This window comes from Loxodonta africana, chromosome 7 (genome assembly GCF_030014295.1).
Source record: "Loxodonta africana isolate mLoxAfr1 chromosome 7, mLoxAfr1.hap2, whole genome shotgun sequence".
Taxonomy (NCBI): domain Eukaryota; kingdom Metazoa; phylum Chordata; class Mammalia; order Proboscidea; family Elephantidae; genus Loxodonta; species Loxodonta africana.
The window spans coordinates 16,089,607-16,108,320 of NC_087348.1; the positions used below are offsets into that span (position 1 = coordinate 16,089,607).

Consider the following 18,714-nt stretch of genomic DNA (forward strand, 5'->3'; position numbering starts at 1 on the left):
ACAGCTATATCATCTTGAAGGGAGTGTGTAATTCCTGATGCTAAAATTTTTTTGGTTAGTTACTGTTTGTTTGAAGACTGACGTCTGTGTTTTTCTGGACTGACTCCAATGTGAAGGATGGGGGGAAAACTTCCTAAATCTTGCCTGAACTTCCCAATCCACGTGCCTAGTGTCTACGCATGAATCTTACAAAAGTCCAAGTCATTTTCCCCTGTAGGAGAAGTCTCTGATCTGGAAACCACAAATAAACTTCAGGGTGACTGAAAATCCCTAAACACTCTATGTAAAGGTGATAGGTGGTTGTATTTTGTTGGATAGAGAAACCTGGGTTTCCACAGATTTTCAAAAGAAAACTAAGAAGATCAATAATTACTGTCCTAGACAATCGAACCTTGCAATATTTCTGATTTGAGGAAAGGAAAGTGTGCACCAGCAGTAAGGGAGTTTTAGCCATTCTAATGTTGTATCACTTCATTTCTCCAGGGCCTTCCTGAAGTCACTAATTTGGTTATGTCACAATCCATTTTCAAGCTGCTGCTTCTTCTGATTGACTCTTCCCACCATCCTGCTACATGATTCTTACATCTTTCCAGGTATCATAAAAGCAGAAAGAGAATTACAGAATTGTCAAGAGTGCCTTAATATAGATTAATTAAAGGCCTCTTCTCAAAGAGATTTTAAAGAGTACGTATTCAGTCTCCTTATTGCGAATATTCAGGAGCTTCTCCAGTCATTGAGTTAATAGCAAAGCAATGTCCAAGTAGAATTTTTCTATTTTGTCATATAAAGAAATTGCACTATTTTCCTAATTTGGCCTATCTCCAAAAAGTCTCACATATATGCAAAATGTGCCATGGTAAAATAGGAAATGAAGATATTTTAGAAGAAAATGGATTAATGATGCCACTGAAAGCCTTTTGTCCCCAAAGAAAGAATGATAATACATTGCCAAGAGAATTTTTCAGTTAAGATTGATGATTGTGTATGAAAGGGGATTGTATTAACTCAACATTGATATTTTAATGTTGTAAAATTAGCCTCATGCTTGACTGAAAAAAAAACTATGTCTTTCTTTGAGAATAAAGCTATTTACATCTGTCATCTATTCTTCAGCAGATGACATCAAGCAGGTCCATGGAATGGAAAGGAAACCAATCATCTGTGGCCATGTTTTTTCTCCTGGGTCTCTCAAGTGAAAAAGAGCTGCAGCTCATCCTCTTTTCAATATTCCTTGGGATCTACCTGGTGACTCTCATCTGGAACCTGGGTCTCATCCTTCTCATCAGGATGGACTCCCAGCTGCACACACCCATGTACTATTTTCTCAGTTTCCTGTCATTTATAGACATCTGCTATTCTTCTTCCATCAGCCCAAGGATGCTCTCAGACTTCCTAAGAAAAGAAAAAATGATTTCCTTCATTGCCTGTGCAACTCAATATTTTGTTGCAGCCTGGATGGCTCTGGCTGAGTGCTTCCTATTGGCCGCCATGGCCTATGACCGATATGTGGCCATTGGCATCCCGCTACAATACTCAGCCATCGTGGTACCTGACCTCTGTGGGAAGATGGTTGCTTGGGCCTATGTGACTGGTTTCTTTAGTAGTTTAATTCAAACAGTCTCTTGCTTTCAACTTTACTACTGTGGGCCAAATATCATTCAACATTTTTCTGTGACTTGCCTAACATTATTTCCTTATCTTGTTCCAATCCCTTCATCTGCCAAATGATTATTCTTCTGGTAGCTATTGTTGTTGGATTTGGTACTTTGTTTGTTATCCTCTTATCCTATGGTTTCATTGCAGCTTCCATCCTGAAAATATCCTCAGGCAAAGGTAGTACCAAAGCCTTCAATACCTGTGCCTCCCACCTGGTAGCTGTGACACTCTATTATGGCACAGCTCTCTCTGTGTACCTGAGTCCCAAGTCTAATCAGTCCATGAAGCGGGACAAGGTGCTATCAGTGTTCTATGTCATAATCATCCCGATTTTAAACCCTCTGATCTATAGTCTGAGAAATAAGGAGATCAAAGAGGCCCTCAATAGGTTTATAAAGAGAGAAATAGCCTTTCGTTAGTGAGAATATTTGGGAAGTTATTATTATACCTATAACGTAGATGGAGGTAAAAATGTGTACGTGGTCTTCTGTCTGTTGCATGAATAACTAGATAGAAGAAGTAGCAAAAACTTTGCTTTCTTATTTCTTGGTGCCATTATGCTTAGCTGCCATCAAGGTGTAATTTGATACAGTGATGTTAAGTAAATACAGCTTAAAAAACTGGCGTCCATAATTAGACCTCATGTAGATATAAGCCTAAAAGTTGATTGTACCTTGGGAAGAAAAGTGTTGCTAGATACTATATGTACAGAAATGGCAAGAATTCAGGACCCCAAACAGCATGTTCGTTTCTTCACAAATTTTCTTCTTTTCCTTTATTTATTATTGATTGTCATTTAAGTTCCAATATGAATTAAACTAAATAATGTGTAAAATTAGACATACAAAAAATTAAAAGTTATTTTAAAGGAACACTATAATTTTGGACCCAAACCAAGAGAGAAGGAGAGAAAGAGGGAGATTGAGATTTTGCCTGGTGTCTTGGTAATCTAGTGCTGCTGTAATAGAAATACCACAAGTGGATGGCTTCAACAAACAGAAGTTTATTCTCTAACAGTCTGGGAGTCTACAAGTCCAAATTCAGGGTGTCAGTTTCAAGGTAAGACTTTATTTGTCTGTCAGCTCTGGAGGTATGTCCTTCCCACCCATCTTCCCTTGGACTAGGAGCTTCCCTATGCAGGAACCCCAGGTCCAAAGAACACTCTCATCTCCCTGCTTTGCATTCTTGGTAGTATGAGGTCCTCATGTCTCTGCTCCCATCTTTCTCTTAAATCTCAAAAGAGGTTGCTTAAATCACAATCCAGTCTTGTAGATCTCATCAACACAACTGCTGGTAATTCATTTCATTAGCATCATAGTGATAGGATTTACAACACATAGGAAAATCACATTAGATGACAAAATGGTGGACAATCACAAAATACTGGGAATCATGGCATAGCCAAATTGATACACATATTTTTAAGGGACACAATTCAATCCATGACAGCTGGGTTTACTTCCAACGAAACTAGTTTTTTCCATTTTACCTCTTAATCCAGTGGATGGAAGGAAATTGTGAAAAATATAGGGAAGACACAAAAAGTAGGAGGGAGGGGCCAACTTCAAGGTCAAGGGTTGGGAAGATTCCTGGATGCTAGAAAGAAGGCAAAGGACAACAATTTCTGGGCATAAGTGGGCCTGGACAATGCTTCATGGTAGCACCCTGGACACTCTGCAAAGTCATCACAAATGATGGTTTCCAGATGCGGAGCCAAGATGGCGGACTAGACAGGTGCTTCTGGCAAACATTCTTTACAAAAAAGACCCAAAAAAACAAGTGAAATGAGCATATTTGTGACAAGCTGGCAGCCCTGAGCTTCAAAGGCAAGCTTAGAAAATGAACTGAGGGGCAGGGGGAGAAAGAGACTGTTCAGAAGTGGAGAGGAGTTACCAGGCCTGAATCGTGGGGAGCCCTCAGGCACCATTCCTGGAGCGGTGGTGGCGGGCTGGTACTAGCGTTCGGCTGCAGTTCCTCAGGGAGAATCAGCCGACCACACAGACTACTCACACCTCTGGAACCTGAGAATGGTGCTTTTAGCAAAAGCTAAGTACTTGCATATATTTTACCACGCCCCCCCCAACCCCAAGCTGGCTTTAGTGGCTGAATTCCCTGAGGCTGAGATAGGCACTGTTGAGTACCTAAGATCCATCCTCCCAGCCTTGGGGAAGGAAAAAATTTGCAAATGGGTGAAAAGATAATTTGCTAGCTCCACTAACCCAGGGAGCTCAGGACAGAAGTGGCTCCTGTACAGGCATAAATCATCTGTGGACCTTGAGCACCTTTTCCTTCTGCATGGACTTGTATGGGCCTATTTTGGGAGAATAGGCCCTTGTTGGCAGACTCCAACCATTTCAGCTTTGTGGTGGAAAGGTGGGTGTTTGATATTTGACATTGCTTTGCCTATTAAACAAGATCCTCACCTACCCACATCAAGGACCTAAGGACTGTTAGCTCCACTTAGGTCACCCACCCCCCGGAACGGGTGTCCAAAGATAACTGCTACCTCCCAGTCCTTACAACCAAAAACTTTGGGTGCCCACGGTCCGTCAGCAGAACCCACCCACATGCATGCTCTAGGGAACAGGGATGCGCTTTCCTCAGAGACACTCGGGGGTCGATTCTCAGCCCCCTGCCTTGTTCAGAGTGTGACCCCCTGCTGCAATCAGATACCAGTACCTACACCAATCACCTCCACCCCTCTAAGACTGTAGGACAGAGCCCATACCACACACTTGACAACTAGCTACCTGGAAACCTGAGCTGAATTCATACAAGAAAACTGAATGGCCTTCTAGACTGATATACCTGATAACAGCTCTAGCCATCTGGGGACAGAACGTCAGGGCTCCAAAGGTGAAAATAATCAAGCTAGCTCACTCAAGCAACCCATAGGGGTATACCAAAACAAAACAAAGCAAGCAGCTATGACACAGTAAGCGAGTATAAACTAATACAATAACTTGTAGATGGCTTGGAGACAACAGTCAATATCAAGTCACAAAGAAACAGACCATGATCACCTCAACAGGCTCTCAGAACAAAGAATCCAGGGATCTTCTAGATGAAAGTGCATTCCTGGAATTACCAGAGCCAGAATATAAAAGTTTGATAGATCCCTTCAAGGCATCTGGAAGGAAATGAGGCAATATGCAGAACAAACCAAGGAACACACAGATAAAGCAATTGAAGAAATTAGGAAGATTTTTCAGGAACATAATGAAAAGTTTAATAAGATGGAAAAATCCATAGACAGACAGCAATCAGAAATTCAGAAGATTAACAATAAAATAACAGAAACAGACAACTAAATAGAAAGTCAGAGGAGCAGAACTGAGCAAGCAGAAGCTAGAATTTCTGAACTTGAAGATTAAAGCACTTGGCACTAATATATTTGAAGAAAAATCAGATAAAAGAATTAAAAAAAAAAAAAGAAGAAACCTTAAGAATCATGTGGGACTCTATCAAGAGAAATAAACTACGAGTGATTGGAGTACGAGAACAAGGAGGGATAACAGAAAATACAGAGAGAATTGTTGAAGATTTGTTGGCAGAATACTTTCCTGATATTGTGAAAGATGAGAAGATATCTATCGAAGGCACTCATCGAACTCCACATAAGATAGATGTTAAAAGAAAGTCACTAAGACATATCATAATCAAACTTGCAAAAAATAAAAATAAAGAGAGACTTATAAGAGCAGCGAGGGAGAATCGAAAAGTCACCTACAAAGGAGAGCCAATAAGAATAAGCTCAGAGTACTCAGCAGCAGAAACCATGCAGGCAAAAAGGCAATGGGATGACATATTTAAAAAATTGAAGGAAAAAATTGCCTGTCTGGAATCGTATATCCAGCAAAGCTCTCTCTTAAATATGAAGGTGAAATTAAGACATTTCTAGATAAACACAAGTTTAGGGAATTCGTAAAAACCAAACCAAAACTATGAGAAATACTAAAGGGAGTTCTTTGGTTAGAAAATCAATAATATCAGGTATTAACCCAAGACTAGAACACTGGGCAGAGCAACCAGAAGTTAACCCAGACAGGGAAATCCAAAAAAACAAAGCAAGATTATAAAAAATAAAAGCAGCAATGTTATTTATATAAAAGAAGGCAACATTAAAATAATAAAGAGTGACTAGGAAATGTAATCATACACCTTCCATATGGACAGGAAGATATGGCGATACAAAGAAATAAATTTAGTTTTAAATTTAGGAAAATAAGGGCAAATAATAAGGTAACCACAAAGAAGACAAACTATCCTACTCATCAAAATAAAATGCAAGAAAAAAAAATAGAGACTTATCAGAAACAAAATCAACTAAGAGAAATATGAGGAAAGGACAATATATAAAGATAACCTACTCAGCACATAAAATTAAGTGGGAAAAGAAACTGTCAACAAAACACAAAAAAAGATATCAAAATGAAAGCACAAAATTCATACCTATCCATAATTACCCTGAATGTAAATGGACTAAACACACCAATAAAGAGACAGAGAGTGGTAGAATGGATTTAAAAACAGGATCCATCTTTATGCTGCCTACGAGACACACACCTTAGACTTAGAGACACAAACTAAAACTCACAGGATGGAAAAAATATATATCATGCAAACAACAATCAAAAAAGAGCAGGTGTGGCAATATTAATTTCTGAAAAAATTGGCTTTAAAGTTAAATAGATCAGAAAGGATAAGGAAGGACACTATGTAGTGATTAAAGGGACAATTCATCAAGAAGATATAACCATATTAAATATTTATTTACCCAATGATGGCTGCAAGATACATAAAACAAACTCTATTAGCATTGAAAAGTGAGATAGACAGCTCCACAATAATAGTAGGAGACTTCAACACACCACTTTTGGTGAAGGACAGGACACCCTGAAAGAAGCTCAGTAAAGACATGGAAGATCTAAATGTCACAATCAACCAACTTGACCTCATAGACATATACAGAACACTCCACCCAACAGCAACCAAGTATAGTTTCTTTTCTAGTGCACATGGAACATTATAATAGACCACGTATTAGGTCATAAAGCCATAAGGCCATAAAAGTAGAAATCAATAACAGGAAAAGCAGGAAAAAGAAATCAATCACTTGGAAACTGAACAGTACCCTGCTCAAAAAAGACTGGATTATAGAAGAGATTAAGGATGGGATAAAGAAATTCAGAGAATGCAATGAAAATGAAGGCACTTCCTATCAGAACCTTTGGGACACAGCAAAAGCGGTGCTCAGAAGTCAATTGATATCAATAAACGCACACATCCAAAATGAAGAAAGGGCCAAAATCAAAGAATTATTCCTACAACTTGAACAAATAGAAAAAGAGCAACAAAAGAAACCCACAGGCACCATAAGAAAACAAATAATAAAAATTAGAGCTGAACTAAATGAAAGAGAAAACAGAAAAATAATTGAATTAACAAGACCGAAAGGTGGTTTTTTTGAAAAAAATCAACAAAATTGATAAACCACTGGCCAAAATGACAAAAGAAAGACAGGAGAGGAAGCAAATAACCTGAATAAGAAATGAAATGGGCAATATTACAACAGACCCAACTGAAATTAAAAGAATCATATCAAACACCTATGCTCAGCCAAAGACTTCACCAAAAGAGTAAAAATGTTACCTACAGACTGGGAAAAAGTTTTAGCTATGACATTTCCAATCAGCACCTGATCTCTAAAATCTACATGATACTGCAAAAACTCAACTACAAAAAGACAACCCAATTAAAAAAGATATTAAAAGACACTTCACTAAAGAAGAGATTCAGGTAGCTAAAAGATCCGTGAGGAAATGTTCATGATCATTAGCCATTAAAGAGATGCTGATCAAAACTACAAAGAGATTTCATCTCACCCCAACAAGGCTGGCATTAATCCAAAAAACACAAAATAATAAATGTTGGAGAGGCTGTGGAGAGACTGGAACACTTACACACTCCTGGTGGGAATGTCAAATGTTACAACCACTTTGGAACTCGATTTGGCGGTTCCTTAAAAAGCTAGAAATAGAACTACCGTATGATCCAGCAATCCCACTGCTCGGAATATATCCTAGAGAAATAAGAGCCTTTACATGAACAGATATCTGCACACCCATGTTTATTGCAGCACTGTTTACATCAGCAAAAAGATGGAAGCAACCAAGGTGGCCATGAATGGATGAGTGGATAAATAATTTATGGTATATTCACACAGTGGAATACTATGCAGCAATAAAGAACAGTGAGGAATCTGTGAAACGTTTCATAACATGGAGGAACCTGGAAGGCATTATGCTGAGAGAAATAAGTCAGTTGTAAAAGGATAAATATTGTATAAGACCACTATTATAAGAACTTGAGAAATAGTTTAAACTGAGAAGAACACATTCTTTGTGCTTATGAGAGGAGGGGAGGGAGGGTGGGTAAGGGGTATTTACTAATTAGATAGTAGATAAGAACTACTTTAGGTGAAGGGAAGGACAGCACACAGTACAGGGGAGGTCAGCACAATTGGACTAAACCAAAAGCAAAGAAGTTTCCTGAATAAACTGAATGCTGCGAAGGCCAGTGTAGCAGGGGCACGGGTCTGGGGACCATGGTTTTAGGGGACATCTAAGTCAATTGGCATAATAAAATCTATTAAGAAAACATTCTGTATCCCACTTTGAAGAGTGGCGTCTGGGGTCTTAAACGCTAGCAAGCAGCCATCTAAGATGCATCAGTTGGTTTCCACCCACCTGGATCAAAGGAGAATGAAGAACACCAAGGACGTTAGGTAATTCCGAGCCCAAGAGACAGAAAGGGCCTCATGAACCAGAGACTACATTACCTTGAGATCAGAAGAACTAGATGGTGCCCAGCTACAACCGATAACTGCTCTGACAGGGAACACAACAGAGAACCCCTGAGGGAGCAGGAGACCAGTGGGATGCCGACCCCAGATTCTCATAAAAAGACCAGTCTTAATGGTCTGACTGAGACTAGAAGGACTCTGGTGGTCATGGCCCCCAGACCTTCTGTAGGCCCAGGACAGGAACCATTCCTGAAGCCAACTCATCAGACATGGATTGGCCTGGACAATGGGTTGGAGAGGGATGCTGGTGAGGCATGAGCTTCTTGGATCAGGTGGACACTTGAGACTATGTTGGCATCTCCTGCCTGGAGGGGAGATGAGAGGGTAGAGGGGGTTAGAAGCTGGTGAAATGGACACGAAAAGAGAGAGTGGAGGGAGAGAGTGGGCTGTGTAATTAGGGAGAGAGAAATTGGGAGTATGTAGCAAGGTGTATGTAAGTTTCTGTGTGAGAAACTGACTTGATTTTTGAACTTTCACTTAAAGCACAATAAATATTATTAAAAAAAAAATGATGGTTTTCAAGTGTCCCTGAAGGCAGGCCCTGAATCTCAGAAGTCTGAGCCTCCCACTGATTCCAGTGCATTCAGTTTGACAAAGGAGTAGCAGAGTCACCAGACTTAGATGAAAAGGTACTGGAACTACCTGATGGGGAATTGAGAACTCTAACATCCAGGGTTCACCACAAAATGAAGGAAAATGCAGACAAAAATAAGAAAAAATAGACAAAATCATGGGAAAGGCAGACAAAAGAGTAGAAGAAATCAGGAAAACAACAGAGAAATGAAATGTCAAAATAAATAAACAACTAGAAATCATACAAAAACAGCAATTAGAAACCCAAAAGATAAACAACAAGATTTCAGAAATGGACTGTGCAATAGGAGGTTTTAGGAGCAAATCTGAAACAATGGCAACCAACATCAACAAAATCAAAGACAAATCCTTGCATACCATTTTGTTTCAGGAAATATCAAAGAAAAGGAGAAAGAAAAATGAAGAAACCCTGAGAACGATGTGGGATAGTATCAGAAGGAAAAATTTACGCATGATCGAGTTCCAGAATAGGGGAAGAAAATGGAAAACACAGAAAGGATCATTGAAGATTTGCTGACAGAAAACTTTCCTAATATCATGAAAGACAATAAGCTGATTATCCAAGAAGCTCAATGAACCCCATATAGGATAGACTCTAAAAGAAAAACTCCAAGACATAGCATAGTCACACTCGCTATAACCAAAGACAACGGAAGAATCCAGAGAGCAGCTGGAGAAAAACAAAGTCACATACAAAGGGCAAATAATAAGACTAAGCTCTGATTACTTTTGAGAAACATGCAGGCAAGAAGGGAATGGGATGATGTATATAAAATCTTGAAAGAGGAAAAACTGCCAACCAAGAATACTGTATCCTACAAAACTCTCACTATTATATGATGGCAAAATTAGGACATTTTCAGATAAACAGAAATTAAGGGAATACATAAAAACCAAACCAAACTTACAAAAATGATTAAATGGAGTCATTTTGTTAGAGAGCAAACATGAGGCAACAACCTGAATCTAGCACATAAGACAGCATCAGCCAGACACCAGCCTAGAAACTGAAATCTCAAGGATAAAAGAAAACTAAAAGATTTACAACAGATAACCAGAGAGATCAATCTATAAATGACAACAACGTCAGAACAATAAAAGAGTGAATAAAAGCTGTAGGTAGAGAACTTTCAAATGGAGAGGAAGTCAAGGCATTATCAAGTAATAAAATACTAATGTAAACTTAGGAAGATAGGGGTACATTTCAAGGTAATCACAAAGAAAGTCAAGAAATCTGCTCATCAAAATAAAGAAGAAAAACATAAGGTCACAGTAAACTCAAAATCTACAAAAATGAAACAAACAGAAAAAAAATCTACAAAAGGAATTTAGCACAGAAGAGTTAAGAGGAATAATGAAAACTTCAGCATCACGAAAAAGCACCTCAAAATGACTGCAATAAACCCACAAGTTTCAGTAATCACACTGAATATAAATGGCTCAAATGCACCCATAAAGAGACAGAGAGAGTGACAGAATGGATTAAAAAAGCAGGACCCATCAGTATGCTGTCTATGGGAGACATACCTTAGAAACAAAGAGAAATTTATTAAAAAATCAAAGGCTGGAAAATATATATCAAGCAAACAGCTGCCAAAAAGAGCAGGACTGCAATACTAATTTCAGATAAAATAGACTTTAAAGCAAAATCCACCATAAAAGACAAAAGAAAGGCATTATCTAATGATTAAAAGGACAACCCACCATGAAGACATAATCATAATAAATATCTATGCACCCAATGACAGGACTTCAAAATACATAAAACAAATTCTAACAGCACTGAAAAGAGAAATTGATACTTCCACAATAATAACAGGAGATTTCAATACACCACTCTTGGTGAAGGACAGAACACCTAGAAAGAAACTCGGCAAAGATACAGGAGATCTAAGGGCCACGATCAACCAACTTGACCTCATAGAAATACATAGAAACATATTCTTTATGTATAACATACATGGAACGTTCTCCAGAATAGGCCACATCTTTGGCCACAAAGCATTGCTCAACAAAATCCAAAAGCACTGAGATAATATAAATTATCTTCTCTGACCAAAATGCCATACAAGTAGAAATAAACAACAGGAAGAGCAAGGATAAAAAAAAAAAAAGAGAGAGAGACATGGAAACTGAATAACATCCTGCTTAAAAACCATTGGGTAATAGAAGAAAGCAAAGATGGAACCAAAAAATTCCTAGAATTAAACAAGAATTAAAATACATCATACCAAAACCTTGGGACAGAGCAAAAGCAATGCTCAGAGGTCAGTTTATAGCAACAGATGCACACACTGAAAAGGAAGAAAGGGACATTATCAAAATATTAGCTACACAACTCGAACAAATAGAAAGAGAACAGCAAAAGAAACCCACAGCCAGCAACGAAAGGAAATAATAAAGATCAGAGCAGAAATAAATGAAACAGAGAATAGAAAAACAATAGAAAGAATCAACAAAACCAAAATTTGGTTGTTTGAAAGGATCAACAAAATCGACAAACCATTGGCCAAATTTTCAAAAGAAAAACAGGAAATAACACAAATGACCCAAAAAGAAATGAAATGGGCAACATTAAAACAGACCCAAATGAAATAAAAAGGATCATAACAGAGTACTATGAAAAACTATACTGCGACAAATATGAAAACCTAGAGGAAATGGATGAATTTTTAGAGGCACACTACCTACCCACACTAACACAAACAGAAGTTGAAAATCTGAACAGACCAATCAAGAGAAGATATTGAAAAGGTAATAATATAAAACTCTCAAAAACAACAACAAACACTGCCCAGATGGCTTCACTGGGGAATTCTACCAAACATTCAGAGACGAACTTACCCCAGTACTACTCAAACTATTTCAGAGCGTAGAAATGGAAGGGATACTTCCGAAATCATTCTATGAAGCCGGCATATCCCTGATAGCAAAACTAGGCAAAGACACCACTGAAAAAGACAATTATAGACCCATATCTCTCATGCATATAGATGCAAAAATTCTCAACAAAATTCTAGCCAATAGAATTAAACATCTCATCAAAAAAATAATACACCACGACTAAGTGGGATTCATAGCAGGTGTACAAAGATCGTTCAAGAGTAGAAAAGCAATCAACATAATCGACCACATAATAAAACAAAAGAATCACATGATCATCTCAATCAACTGAGAGAAGGCATTTGATAATGTCCAGAACCCATTCGTGTTAAAAGCTCTCCATAAAATATGTACAGAAGAGAAATTCCTCAACATAATAAAGGGCATCTATACAAAACCAAGAGCCAACACCATTCTTAATGGAAAGAAGCTGATATCATTCCCCTTGAGAGCAGGAACAAGACAAGGATGCTCTTTGTCACCACTCCTTTTTAATATCATGGTGGAGGCCCTAGCTAGAGCAATAAAGGAAGAAAAATAAAGGGCATTTAAATTAGTAAGGAAGAAGTAAAAGTGTTTCTATTTGCAGATGATATGATACTATATATAGAAAACTCAAAAGTCACCACAAGAAAACTACTGAAACTAATAGATTCAGCAGAATAGCAGGGTACATGATAAACATACAAAAATCAGTTGAATTCCTATACACCAATAAAGAGAATGAGTAAAAGGAAATCAGGAAAACAATACCATCTATAATAGCCCCTAAAAAAAGAAAATACTTAGGAATAAATCTAACCAGAGATGTAAGAGACCTATACAAAGCAAATTATAAAACACTACTTCAAGAAACCAAACAAGGCCTACATAAATGGGAAGAAATTCCAAGCTCATGGGTAGGTAGACTCAACATTGTGAAAATGTCAGTTCTACCCCAAACAGTCTACCAATACAATGCAAAACTGGATGTCCATCTGCAAAAAAAATGAAAGAGGACCCATGCCTCACACCATACACAAAAACTAATTCATGGTGAATCAAAGATGTAAATATTAAACCCAAAATTATAAAGATCATAGAAGAAAAAAGAGTCAATGTTAGAGGCCCTAATACACACCATGAAAGGTTAGAAACTGTAAAAATGCACAAACATCAGAAGATATGCTAGATAACTGAGATCTTCTAAATATTAAACGTGCTCATCAGAAGACTTAAAGGAGTAAAAAGAACCTACAAACTGAGAAAAAATTTTGGGGTATGAGAAATCAACAAAAGCCTAGTCTCTAAAATCTACAGGAAAATCCAACATCTCTACAACAAAAGCACAATAATCCAATAAAAAATGGTCAAAGGATAAGAATAGTCACTTCACCAAGAAGACATTCAAGCAGCTGACAGATACAAGAGGAAATATGCTCGCGACTACTAGCTATTAGATTTTTTTTTTTTTTACTAGCTATTAGATAGATGCACATCAAAACCACAATGAGATAACCATCTCACCCCAACATTACTGGCATGAATTGAAAAAAACAGAAAATAACAAATGTTGGAGAGGGTGTGGGGCGATTGGAACTCTTACACACTCCTGCTGGGAATGTAAAATGGTACAACCTATTTGGGAAATGATATGGCACTTACTTAAAAAGTTAGAAAAATCACATGACCCAGCAATCCCACTCCTGGGAATATATCATAGAGAAATAAGAGCTGTGACACGAAGAGACACATGATCACCCATGTTCATTGCACTATTATTCACAATAGCACAAGGATGGAAACAACCTAGGTGCCCATCAACAGATGAATGGATAAACAAACTATGGCACATACACACAATGGAATACTACACAACCCTAAAGAACAATGATAAATTTGCAAAGCATCCCACAACATGGATGAATCTGGAGGGCATTATGATGAGTGAAATAAGTGAATCACAAAAGGAAAAATATTGTATGAGAATCACCACTGTAAAAACTCGTGAAAAGGTTTACACACAAAGAGAAACAATCTTTTATGGTTATAAGGAAGGGAAGGAGTGGGAGGGAAAAACACTAAATAGAAAATAGTGGTGACTTTCGTGAAGGCTAAGACAGTACGCAATACTGGGGAAGTCAGCACAGCTCATCGAAGGCAAGATCACGGAAACTCCACAGACACATCCAAACACTCAGAGGGACCAAATTACTGGGCTGAGGGCTCTGGGGTCCAAGGTCTCAGTGAATACCTAGCTCAATTGTCCTAACAGTTTATTAAAAAAATGTCCTATATTCTACTTCGGTGAGAAGCATTTGGGATCCTAAAACCTGTAAGCATCCATCTAAGGTTCTCCAGTGGTTTCAGCTTCTCCGGAGCATGGGAGAAAGAATATAACCAAAACACAAGGGAAAGAGTAGTTCAAAGGACTAATGGACCATAACTACCACAGGCTCCACCAAAGTTGAGTCTAGTACCACTAGCTGGTGTGCGGCTACCACCACTGACTGACAAGGATCACAATAGAGGATCCCAGACAGAGCTGGAGAAAAATGTAGAACAAAATTCTAACTCTCTCTCACACACACACACGAAAGACAAGACTTAGCAGTCTGACAGAGACTGGAGAAACCAGAGACTATGGCCCCTGGACAGCCTTGTTGCTATTGTTGTTAGGTGCCATTGAGTCAGTTCCTACTCCTAGCAACCCTACACACAACGGACGGAAACACTGCCTAGTCCTGAGCCAATCTGACAGTTATTACTATGCTTCAGCCCATTGTTCTAGCCACTGTGTCAATTCATCTCGTTGAGCATCTTCCTCTTTTGCACTGACCCTCAAACTTACCAAGCAAGATGTCCTTCTTCAGGGACCAATCCTTCCTGATAACATGTACAAAGTATGTGAGATGAAGTCTTGCCATCATTGTTTCTAAGGAACATTCTGGTTGTACCTCTTCCCACACAGTTTTGTTTGTTCTTTTGGCAGTCCATGGTACATTCAATATTCTTCTCCTACATCATAATTCAAAGGCATCAGTCAGTTGTTCTTCAGCCTTCCTTATTCATTATCCAGCTTTCACATGCATATGAGGCAATTGAAAACACCATGGCTTGGGTCAGGTGCACCTTAGTCCTCAAGGTGATATCTTTGCTTTTTAACACTTTGAAGAGATCTCCTATAGGCGATTTGCACAATGCAATGTGTCTTTTGATTTTTCGACTTCTTCTTCCGCTGGCGTTCATTGTGAATCCAAGTAAAAGAAAATCCTTGACAACCTCAATCTTTTCTCTCTTTATCATGACATTGCTTATTGGTCCACTTGCGCTGTTTTTTGTTTTCTTTGGGTTGAGGCGTAATCCATACTGAAGGCTGTGGTCTTTGATCTTCATCAGTAAGTGCCTCAAGTCCTCTTCACTTTCAGCAAGCAAGGTTGTGTCATCTCCATAAGGCAGGCTGTTAATTAATCTTCCTCCAATTCTGATGCTCTGTTCTTCTTCATATAGTCCAGCTTCTCAGATTATTTGCTCAGCATACAGATTGAATAGGTAGGGTGAAAAGATACAACCCTGACACAAACCTTTCCTGACTTTAAAACCTGCAATATCCCCTTGTTCTGTTTGAACAACTGCCTCTTGATCCATGTATAGATTCCTCATGAGCACAAGAAAGTGTTCTGAAATTTCCATTCTCCACAATGTTATCTATAACATGTTATGATCCACACAGTCGAATGCCTTAGCGTAGTCAATAAAACACAGGTAAACTTCTTTCTGATATTCTCTGTTTTCAGCCAGGATCCATCTGACATCCCAACCCAGCCCATCAGCAATGATATATCCCTGGTTCCACATCCTCTTCTAAATTCGGCTTGAATTTCTGGCAGGTCCCTGTTGGTATACTGCTGCAGCCACTTTTAAATGATCTTCAGCAAAGTTTTGCTTGCATGTAATATTAATGATACTTACTGTTCAATAATTCCTGCATTCTGTTGAATCACCTTTCTTGGGTATAGGCATAAATACGGATCTCTTCCAGTTAGTTGGCCAGGTAGCTGTCTTCCAAATTTCTTGGAATAGACAAGTGAGCACTTCCAGCGCTGCATCTGTTTGTTGAAATATCCCAACTGGCATTCCGTCAATTCCCAGAGCCTTGTTTTTTGGCAATGCCTTCAGTGCAGTACCATCAGTTCCCGATCATATGTTACCCCCTGTAATGGCTGAACATTCACTAATTCTTTTTGGTACAGTGACACTGTGTATTCCTTCCATCTTCTTATGGCAGTCCATGGTATATTCAATATTCTTCTCCTACATCGTAATTCAAAGGCATCAGTCAAATGTTCTTCAGCATCTTGTTGAGGGTTTTCCTGTTTTTTGCCAAGCATGGTGTCTTTCTCCAGGGATTGATCCCTCCGGACAACATGTCCAAAATATATGAGACATAGTCTCACCATCCTTGCTTCTAAGTATTCTGGTGGTACTCCTCCCAAGACAGATTGTCCATTCTTTTGGCAGTCCATGGGTATTCAAAGAGGCTGCAAATAAAAAATTCTCTTATTGTACAAAGGTGAGAAAGGATAGAGAGGTGGAATGGAGGGAGGGAGAAGTGTTACTTCATGTTGCGTTTTGAGAATATTGGATGTTATTTTACCTTTTCTAAGTCCTACACAGTTTTCCCAACTATTCCCTTTTTTTCCCCTTGTTTTTGACCTTCTTCACATGTTCATTTTCCCTTCTCCATCTCCCTGTCCTACCCTTTTACTTCTTTAAACCCAATCTGCTGGTGCCATGGAAGAAAAAAAGGGAGATGTTTAGTTTCTTCTTCTCTACTCTAGGTCTTGGTAAGATTTTCTGGGTAAAATCCACTAAAAAGTAACAACTTGCTTCAAAATGGGAAAGTTGACTGTTGGGACTCCCTCTACAGCAGAGATCATTTTTCGTCTTTGCTGAAGATCATATGAAAGCAGTTGCAGCAGTGTATCGGCAGGGAACTGCCAGAAATTCAAGTCAAATTCAGAAGGGGACGTGGAACAATGGATATCATAGCTGATGTCAGATGGATCCTGGCTGAAAGCAGAAAATACCAGAAAGATGTTTACCTGTGTTTTATTGACTATGCTAAGGCATTCTACTGTGTGGATCATAATAAATTTTAGATAAATTGAGAAGAATGGGAATTCCAGAACTTAATTGTGCTCATGAGAAATCTGTTCATAGATCAAGAGGCATTTGTTCCAACAGAACAAGGGGATACTGCATGGTTCAAGTCATGAAAGGTGTATGTCAGGGTTGTATCCATTCATCATGCCTATTTAATCTGTATGTTGAGCAAATAAATTGGGAAGCTGGACTATATGAAGAAGAATGCAGCAACAGGTTTGGAGGAAGACTCATTAACAACCTGAGTTATACAGATGACAGAACCTTGCTTGCTGAAAGTGAAGAGATCTTGAAGCACTTACAAATGAAGATCAAAGACCACAGCCTTCAGTATAGATTAAACTTCAACATAAAGAAACAGAAATCCTCACAACTAGATCAATAACCAACATTATGATAAATGGAGAAAAGACTGAAGTTGTCAAGGATTTCATTTTACTTGGGTCCAGAATCAACACCCACGGAAGCAGCAGTAGAGAAATCAAAAGATGCATTGCATTGGGTAAATCTGCTGCAAAAGACCTCTTTAAAGTGTTGAAAAGCAAAGATGTCATCTTGAGAACTAAGGTGCTTCTGATCCAAGCCACTGTGTTTTCAATCACCTCATATGCATGGGGAAGGTGTGCGAAGAATAAGAAAGACCGAAGAAGAATTGACACCTTTGAATTGTAGTGTTTGCAAAGAATATTGAATATGCCATAGAGTGCCAAAAGAACGAATAAACCTGTCTTGGAAGAAGTACAACCAGAATGCTCCTTAGAAGCAAGGACGGCGAGAGTATATCTTACATACTTTGGGTATGTTACCAGGAGGGATCAGTCCCTGGAGAAGGATATTATGATTTGTAAGGTTGAGGGTCAGTGCAAAAGAGGAAGACCCTCGAAGAGATGGATTGACTCAGTGGCTGCAACAATGGGCTCAAGCATAACAACGATTGTGAGGAGGGTGCAGGACTGGGCAGTGTTTCATTCTGTTGTCCATAGGGTCACTATGAGTCAGAACTGACTCAATGGCATCTAACAACAACTAATCCAGAGATTCTGATTCATGGTTGCTATGTGTTTGCTGCTTCCTGGTTTTTTCCCAAAGAAATCTCTGAGGAGTGTTTTATATTGTGTAGACAAAATTTGTTTCACAGCTCATATGGTTGGAAATGACCTCTATGTCAGCCACATGATTCTTGGGAATAAAGAGACAATCAGAAAGGAAGATTCCTTGATACCAATATGTCTCAGAAGATTAACACCCTGAAGATCTTGGAGCCTAAGCAAGGGACCGATTAGCAAGGTTAGTGTCTCCTCTATAACTCAGAAGGACAGTCATTTACAGCCCATGTGGTTTAATTGCCCCTTCTTTGTTGTGCATTACGGTTTCAAAGCCTTTTTTAAATGTGATTGGGAAGGCTCTTAAGCATTTAAGTCCCTCTTCTTCCATTTTTTTTTTTTTTTCTTCCATAGCTGGATCATTTCTGAGGAAGGCAGCTAGGAATAGGCTTTGTGCTCACTCAGAGCTCTGATGGACTGGGAAGTTCTCAGAAGCTGTAAGCTGAAATTTCTGCTCACCATTTCTGA

At 38.7% G+C, this 18,714-nt stretch overlaps 1 pseudogene; it reads left to right on the forward strand.

Annotated features, from left to right (window-relative positions):
- The first annotated feature begins 1,005 nt into the window (after positions 1–1,005).
- On the forward strand, positions 1,006–2,101 carry LOC100666581 (olfactory receptor 5A1-like; annotated as a pseudogene).
- Positions 2,102–18,714: the final 16,613 nt, after the last annotated feature.